Source organism: Scylla paramamosain, chromosome 17, assembly GCF_035594125.1.
Source record: "Scylla paramamosain isolate STU-SP2022 chromosome 17, ASM3559412v1, whole genome shotgun sequence".
Lineage (NCBI taxonomy): Eukaryota > Metazoa > Arthropoda > Malacostraca > Decapoda > Portunidae > Scylla > Scylla paramamosain.
The window spans coordinates 6607501-6617500 of record NC_087167.1 but is presented as its reverse complement, the minus strand read 5'-3'; positions in this window follow the sequence as shown (position 1 = coordinate 6617500).

Genomic DNA, 10000 nt, shown 5'->3' with positions numbered 1-10000 from the left:
CATCAGTATCATTATCATCAGTTTTATCATTTTTTTCAGTGAATTGGCACCAACAACAAATTCGTTCATTTCACATCATTTCCTACATCTTCCTCTCACCTCCTCATAGCTACTCACTATCACAAGCACCATCATTTCGTACTGAAGTCACTATGCACCACATCACCTTCAAAACTGTCACCACGATCACAATTAAACTTGTCTGGTGTGTGATGTACTAATGAAGGGATATATTTTTAACAGGCTGCAGTACTTACCTGAAGAGCCATCAAAGGGAACACTAACTAACAGCGACTCATCCCTTAAACCAAGCCTCGGGAATCGGACTGTGTACTCCAATTACTTAGTGTAAGCCGTGATGGAAGCGTTCGGCACGGTAAGTCCGCCCCCAGGCCAGTCAAGAGGCCCATACGCAGATGTAATCCCTTCATCACAGTAATTTATGTTTTCTGGTTGGTACGTATCACCATAATATCAAGATAAATATTTAAGTGGTTACTCTTCTATATATTCACATTAGTTTACATTACTTTACTGGTAAATATTTAATCTATATTACTTAAGGATTTTCTTTCCCGCATGTTTACATTTGTATATATTACGAAAATATTACGACAGATATTTTCAAATGGTAATCCTCTCCTCTATGTACTATGCACGCACAGCTGATGCATAAGTGATGTGTATCGGCCATAGGTTTCCGCAACACTGAAGCCCCTCTGTGTGCAAGTAGGAGCACACAGCTTCACTTGACCGACGCAGCAACGCCACTTCGACCACACCACGCCACCACCTCCTTACACTCAGGCCCGTATTTTGAAACGTTCTGCTCTCTCACCACGACTGTTTTCAAAGGCAATAAAGAAGATCTGTCGATTCTCAAGACTGTTTCTTCTGTTAAAAATGTACAAATCTTGTTATTCTGTCACTAAAACAGTAAAAAATCATCCTTGAAAACCCGTATCACTTTAACTAGAGTCTTTTCAAAGTAGTGGAGGTGCGGACAGAAGTGTTTCAGAATATGGTCCTCAGTCTCAGGTCGTCCTTTGCCTGCTGCCCGGTTATTAAGAAGATTATTAAGAAGACGAACAAGGGAAGAAAACGTGATGTACTGTAGCTAAGTACATCCCGCCTCCTACTCTTCCTTCACCTCCTCCTCCAGCCTCGTCCTCTGTTAAGCTTCGTCTCGCCTCGTTTGGGTGATTATCGCAATATTTTATTTATCCATTCTTTTTTTTTTTTTACGTAGGCAGGAGTAATGCAGTGGTATCTCTAACTTGAGAATACCCCAGCACGAGTGATTCCTTTCTGAGATTCTTTCAGGGACGGGCGATTCCTGCAATACACAGAAAGGGTTTTTATAATACTCATCTTGTGGCGATTTTTATGCCAACGAAGTACGATGATGCAACACTACACTGTATTTTTCATGGATGCACTGATTCACTACTTAACAACGAGCACAATATCACCACCTCAGTTTTCCAACGTCCCAGCAAGTCTCCTGAGGTACCACTGAAGCCCCAGGCAATGTTAGGCGGTGGGCTTCATTACTGAACTCCATTTCCAGGATGACGTCATCAGCCTTCCGAGGTGTTCCCTTCTGCAGCAGCCGCCCTGGCGCGGGTCCTGCTCATTCCAGCCATCCCTTCAAGCCTCATCTTCTCCTGAACTCTTCTTACAAAGCAATTATGATTCTTATTTCCCCTAAATTTTTCAATAGCGCAGTTCTAATTGCGTCTTCATTTTTCAATAATTCATTAATTCGCTGACTTATTGCACTTTCTTGCACGGAAACCTGCTTCCAGTGGTTATATACATTTGCTTTCATCGTAGGTTACGGAAATACTTACTTACTTGTTCTTCATCAGATATATATATATATATATATATATATATATATATATATATATATATATATATATATATATATATATATATATATATATATATATATATATATATATATATATTGACCATAAGGTGAAATCGGCATCCAATAAATCGAGCTAAAGAGCTAATTATCTTTAAGCGACCTTCACTTCTGGTGGGAAATTGTCACTAATGGCTCGGAGTTCGCCAGACTTTATTCCTTTTTTTATCACAGGGACGTCTGTTGACCTTCACCACACAACACAGCAAGTTACGTGACACTTGCACCAGCGCAGACTCCTCTCCTCGCAGTCCCTCGTGATGGAGAATACAACATAAGCAAAAATTCCTTCCGTAACAAAGAACGTACGAGCCGCAACAATGATGCTGCACGGAACAAATTATGATACATAAAGATTCTTTTTCTGTGTGAAAAGCGGTCAGCCAGTCTATATAACTTCAGGGAAAAAACTGATTTTATTGCCGATGTTAACAAAAAAGTAGTTAAAAGAAAGAAGAATTCTATTAGATTGGGCTGTCTAATTCTGAATACATTTTTAACATTTCTTTCTTAAATTTGAACTGTTCAGCATTTCACGTGTTAACAGTTCCAGCACTACAGATAAACTTACGAAGTATAAATAGAGATTTATGATAATTACAAAACAATTTACGGATACTGCACAGCAAAAGTAAACGACCAAGTTATTTGCAAAGAAAAAGATTAAGTATCAACAGAAGTGACAGAATTAACATGGTTTAAACCTTCTGAAAATAAGTAAAGAACAGTTAGGCAGTCGTGCATTTTTGCTAATAGGAGAAGTTAAAGCACGAGCACTGTAATCACATTATTTTCCAACAATTAATTAATATTCAACATCATATCAAACTTGTATTATATTTAATATACTAAAAAGTAAACCATATAATGTACATGCAATCCTAAAGAGAGAGAGAAAAAAAAAAAAAAAAAAACTCAGGCACAGGCAGCTTTCAAGTATTACTGAACTTAAGCAGGAAAAAAAGAAAGAAAAAAAAAGTACAGTGTTGTGCAGACTCGGCCAGCAATGTCTCAGTCCTCCTGCCTCTACGCTCGAGTTCCCACAGCAGCCTCCCGCCGTGCCGCTTACTACTGATTCTCTCCTTTCATATGATTTCTAGATTTTAACAACAATGACCATCACTCCCTTTACTACCGCCACTACTGCACCACCACCACCACCACCACCACCAGTAGACCCTGCCATCTCTATTACAACAAAAATAATAAAGAAGAAAACAATGTTACTGATACTGCTGCCGCCACCACCGCTGATGATGCTACTACTATTACTTCTACTACTACTACTACTACTACTACTACTACTACTACTACTATTACTACTACAACTACTATTACTACTACTACTGCTACTACTAGGCTACTGCTACAACAACAACAACAACAACAACAACAACAACTACTACTACTACTACTACTACTATTACTACTACTACTACTACTACTACTGTTGTTGTTGTTGTTGTTGCTGCTGTTATTGTTGTTGTTGGTGCTGCTGCTGCCGCTGCTGCTGCTGCTGCTGCTGCTATTGCTGCTGCTGCTGCTAATGTTCATAGTATCACAATAATAACAAGAACTAAACATCAACAACAACAACAACAACAACTATTACTACTACTACTACTACTACTACTACTACTACTACTACTGTTGTTGTTGTTGTTGTTGTTGTTGTTGTTGTTGTTGCTGCTGCTGTTGCTGCTGCTAATGCTCATTCTATCATAACAATAACAACTGTGTCAACAATAACAATAACAACAACAACAACAACAACAACTATTACTACTACTACCACCACTATCACTACTACTACTACTACTACTACTACTACTACTACTACTACTACTACTACTACTTCTTCTACTACTGCTACTACCATTAAAATTACAAAGACAACCACCACCACCACCACCACCACCACTAGCACCACCAGCACCGCCACGCAGTATAATCATCGTCAGAAAAACACGATCAAGGGATAATGTGTTTTCATCTTGCTCAGACTTCTTAACCTTTCTCTTTCCAGCCTCCATCATCCCTCCCTCCCCCCCTGCGTCCTCACTCACCCTCGCCTTCCGCCCCACTCTCTTTCCTCTCCTCTCCTCAGCTGATTCTCATCCATCTCCCCTCCCACTCTACCCCCCCACTCTTCCAGTTCTTATCTGCATCACTGGCCGGAGATTACGAGATCAATAGGCCAAGTTTTGCCTTATGTTGAAGACTGACTGAGTTTTCTGTCTATGTGTTGCTCTATTCATCTATCGGTCTATCTGTGTGTGTGTGTGTGTGTGTGTGTGTGTGTGTGTGTTCTTCTCACGCCATCATTAAGTATGAATGGATGTTTTACTGCTTTCAGCTCCTTCATTTCCGCCAATTAAAAGTTTTTTCTTCTTCTTAGTTGTTGTTGTTTTTGCTGTTGTTATTGGTTCTCTCTCTCTCTCTCTCTCTCTCTCTCTCTCTCTCTCTCTTGCGTTACACTTTGTTATTGTTATTATAATCAGTGTTATTATTTCTGTTGTTGTTGTTGTTGTTGTTGTTGTTGTTGTTGTTGTTGCTGTTGTTGTTGTTGCTGTTGTTGTTGCTGTTATTGTTGTTGCTGTTATACTTATCATTACAATTATTATGATCTTATTATCAACAACAACAACAACAACAACAACAACAACAACAACTATTACTACTACTACTACTACGACTACTACTTCTACTACTACTACTACTACTACTACCACTACTACTACTACTACTACTACTACTACTACTACTACACACACACACACACAGGAACCATTCACTCAGCAGCTTCATGTCATGGATCCTTTGTCCTTACATTCACAGTCCAGTGTGGCGAAGGCGGGCGTGGCGTGGCGTGGCCCTGTCTACCGCAGCAGCTCCAACGCATCCTTAAAAGCAAAGTAAAGACTGAGCACCATATTCGGAAACACTTCTGCGTCACACCGTCACTACTTTCAAAAGGCTCTAGATAAAGTTAGACAGGTTTTTAAGGGTGTTTTTTACGGTTATAGAGACAGATTAACGAGATTTCTTCATTATTAACAGGAGAAACGCTCGAGGTCCCAGCTAATCATCTCTGTCGCCTTTGGAAATAGTCGTGGCGAGAGAAGAGAAACTCGACAAGCCTCGTAAAGTGTTTGCCGTGGGTAGCGGAGGAAGGTAAAAATATGAATAATGCAGAGGTGGAGTTCCTATGATGAATTCTGGTGGAAATTGAATGATTCAGAAGACAAGGTACGTACGTAGGTTAGTCGACAGGCGAAAGGAGGGAGGGCGGGATGTCGTCTGTAAGTCTCGTCTATTTTATCAGGTAAGCTTAAGTGTCTTTCAAGAATAGCTGGAAATATGGTTGACAGATATTAGTAATCATATGTCGAGAGGCGAAAGGAGGGAGTCTGCAAATTTCGTCTATTTTATCAGATAAGCTTAAGTGTCTTTCCAGGGCAGCTGATGAATGGCTCATGGGCGTCAGTAATCATATGGCACGTGATTAGCGAAGTCTTCAGTGTTGCAAAAGGTACAAAGCAGTCTTTTTTTTTTCTTTTTTTAACCTTCAAACAGAAACCTCGCATAATTATGATCATTCAACAAAAAATAGGGTAAGGAAAATTAGTAAACACATAAATGAATATCAAAGACAGGGTAAGTCATGAATTCTGCGTTTAACCTCCATCGAAAAACAACGATCAGCACTAATTATTATTATTCGGAAACGACACTGAAAAATTATTTGAGATAAAAATTAATAGAAAAGAAAAGACAAACTCAAGAAGCAAAATACATCAGTACGAACATCATCAACAACAACAACAACAACAACAACAACAACAACAACAATGATCTAGAGAAAATGTCCATGAAAAAAAAAAATAATAAATAGCAGATCACGGTGACATGGAGACAACAAAAGTATACAGAATATCTCCCTTGTTAAAACCCTTCGCCAGCTTGTGACAACATGACACCTTCCGCTTGATTAATCACACTAAACAAAAATAAAACTACGAGCACTGAAAGATTTATACTACCATCAACTAATATAATTTTTTCTAGTGCAAGTGTTAATGGTGTCTTTCCTATACTCTAAACTTGCACAAGACCACTATATTAAGTTTAAGGGTAAGTCACACCAGTAAAAGGATGAATAAAGTGAAGATTTCCGCCACACTCCGCCGCGCACCTCGTCCTCAGAGCAACTCATTCCTTCCACTGCATAATGATGGCCACGAAATAAAACGGCGAAGCTATAGTTATTCAGACTCGTCAAGAGATGAACTGATAGGAAGACCACAAATTATCCTCCTTAAATTATCCTTCTTAGAGAAGAACTACTGTACATATGTAAAAATATCCTTTTGGGCTTCTTGGGAGTGGTGCTTAGATAATAACATTATTCTTAAAAAAAAAGACAATAAAAAAACACTTTTCGATTGATATACACTTTTTATATCAATATTCTACTTTTCATGACTGAGTCATCTGTAATCTTAGAGAAAAATATTTAATCGTAAAAAAAATTCTTTGTATAGATTCAGATCTTAGTTAAAAAAAAAAGTGAAAAGTTTCAATTTAAAATTTTTTATCTGATAATTTGAATATGTTCCTTACTTAAAGAAGAACCACTGTGCATATGCAAATTATTCATTAGAGTTTTGAGGAGTGGTGCGTAGATAATAGCTATAATTTACTTAAAAAAGACAAAAAACACACTTTGCTGATAAATATACATACTTTTTATATATACTTTTGATGATTTAACCATCGGTAATCCGAAAGAAAAAACTTAATCACATATAGCTTTGCATTTTTTGGAGTTATGGACATTAGTTAAAAAAGTAAAAAAAAAAAAAAATCAATTCAAAAATTTTCATCTGATAATTGGGATATGTTCCTTATTTAATCAGATAACAGTATTTAACAGATAGACAAACAGATGGATAGGTATATATATATATATATATATATATATATATATATATATATATATATATATATATATATATATATATATATATATATATCGAGAGAGAGAGAGAGAGAGAGAGAGAGAGAGAGAGAGAGAGAGAGAGAGAGAGAGAGAGAGAGAGAGAGAGAGAGAGAGAGAGAGAGAGAGAGAATGGACGGAATGATTATCGGGAAAGTGTTTAGTAGCCTCGCTGGCCAGGAAATAGCAGGACAGAATATTTACAGCACCCCACAAATACTGACCATCCCGCCATACCTTACCCACCCACCCGCTCACCAGCCCGCCTAACCACCCAGCAGTCCATCCATCCCCAGACACACACGTACACACACATAGAGCAGTACTCGGATATCACTGTTGAAATCGTATACCAGCCTAACATATATAATTGAATTTTAAAAGATTGTGATGTATTTGTTACTGCTCCTTTTTTCTCCTGGTGAAGGCTCACAATGGGTGGCGGATCAAGTTTTAGGTGTTCATTAGTAACGTGAGAGGAGGCGTCTTGTTACTGGGATGTGCTGTGTTGTGTGTGTGTGTGTGTGTGTGTGTGTGTGTGTGTGTGTGTGTGTGTGTGTGTGTGTGTGTGTGTGTGTGTGTGTGTTCTTCTCCCTGCTTTTGATCGCTCGTTTCTCTCTCTCTCTCTCTCTCTCTCTCTCTCTCTCTCTCTCTCTCTCTCTCTCTCTCTCTCTCTCTCTATTGATACGTCACTTACAATACTATACATGCTTGGAGACCTTTATGGGTTCAAGAAAGTATTGTGGGTACCCCATCATAACACACAGTTCACCCCACTCTCTCTCTCTCTCTCTCTCTCTCTCTCTCTCTCTCTCTCTCTCTCTCTCTCTCTCTCTCTCTCTCTCTCTCACCTGATATGAAAACAAAAGGAAATAAGTAAAATAATAAGAAGAAATACAGCAATCTAATTTTAGTTTCGCGAATAGTTTTCTCCTTTTGGTCACTTTTACTTATTGAGTGAGACGGTGAGGCGGGGAGCGTCCCTCGGCCATCAGCAGGCAGGCCACGCACCCACACCATTGGGAACGCCGCCCACGACTAGCCTCGATTATATTTATCCTGTACCTGCAATCTTGTCCCTCGTTCAATTTAAATGGTGAAAAAAAAAAAAAATCAGAAACGTCCTGCTCATGCGGGCCTGATTATATTAGTGGACTGCTCATTGACTGGTCTATTTTTGCTCATCAGTTATATATATATATATATATATATATATATATATATATATATATATATATATATATATATATATATATATATATATATATATATACGAGTATATATATATTGGAGGTTATTTTGTTTATTATTAATAATAGTAATGACATAAACATTCCTGTCATACATGCATCACATATATCTTGTAGAACTTAATTTGTCCATCGGTTTATTTACTGTTTGTTTAATAATTATTTCTTCATTTGGTTTATGTAACAGTTTCTTAAGGTACGACATGCAGCAGCAGCAACAACAAGAACAACAAGAACAAGAAGAACAATAACAACAAGAACAACAACAACAGCAACAACATTAACAGTATCAACAAAAATAATGACGATCTTATTAATTAACAAATAATAATAATAATAAGAATAATAATAACAGGAACAACAACAACAACAACAACAACAATAATAATAATAATAATAATAATAATAATAATAATAATAATAATAATAATAATAACAATAAAAATAGTTATTATTATTATTATTACTATTATTACTATTATTATTATTATTATTATTATTATTATTATTATTGTTAGTAGTAGTAGTAGTAGTAGTAGTAGTAGTAGTAGTAGTAGCGGCAATAGTAGTAGCAGACGATAGCAGTAATGACAAAGAGTTCCTGATCAGACACTGTACATATTGCTATCTAACATGCACTTAAATATTCACTTCTTTCCCTCATCAGTTCCTTACTTCAATACTTGCAGTTTCGGAGACGACTTTACAATTTCCTGTGCGCCGCACCGCACTGCCGCGTGGCCGAGGCTCCCTGCCGTGGTATAAAGTTGCCTGGCGGGGAGCGGCCGTCCCCTGCAGCGCGAGGAAAGAGTGTTTTTACAATCTCCGTCCTCCCGCAGCGTGATTGATCAATAATGCAGGCCTCTTCATCATTTTCCCCCATTATTTTTCTCCTCGGTAAGGACATCACCCGCCGCCCGTGCATGAGCGGCGGGAATTGAATCAGCCCGCGTCGAGTTCCTCTTCTGCATCTTGAGGGTGTTTGATATGACCACCACCACCACCACCACCACCACCACCACCACCACCACCGTTCACCACCTCCTCTGCATCTTGATCGCCCCCTGTACCACCACCATCACTATGTCCTCTCATCTTCCTCCTGCTCTCCTTCTCCTCCTCCTCTTCTTCCTTCTCCTATTTTTTCTCGCTCTTCCTCTCCTACTATTCTACGTCTCTTGCTATAGATTACATTGCAAATTGTCTTCTAATGGCTAACAGGTCGGTGCCCGTTTTCTTTTTCCATTGTGTTTCTCTTCCTCTTCCTCTTGCTCCTCCTCCTCCTCCTCTTCATCCTCATGCTACGACGTGTCATGGTTCCGTGGTTATTTTTGCTGCTGTAGATCTTCCCAGCACTGTCTCATCTTGAAATCCCTGAACTAATATATCTTTTTTATACTACCTGTCTATCTGTCTTCTCTTCCTTTTAATACCACAAATGTCCCACGTTTTCCCACCTCTCTCTCTCTCTCTCTCTCTCTCTCTCTCTCTCTCTCTCTCTCTCTCTCTCTCACTCTCTCTATTTTTTTTATAGAACGGGGGATTCAGAGAACTTTTAAACTTTTTATTTCCTTGTCCACCGTGAGAGAAAAAGAAATTAAACAAATGAAAAGAATGAAAAGTGGGGGGAAGAGAATGCAAATATGAGGAATAGGAAACAATAAATAGATAAAAACAAATATAAAGACGAATAAAAATAAATACATAAACAAGAACCACTACTACCACCACCACAATCACCGCCACCACCACACCCACTACTATGCAACCACCACTAGTGTAACCTTTGCCTCCATCACCACCACCACTACCACTATC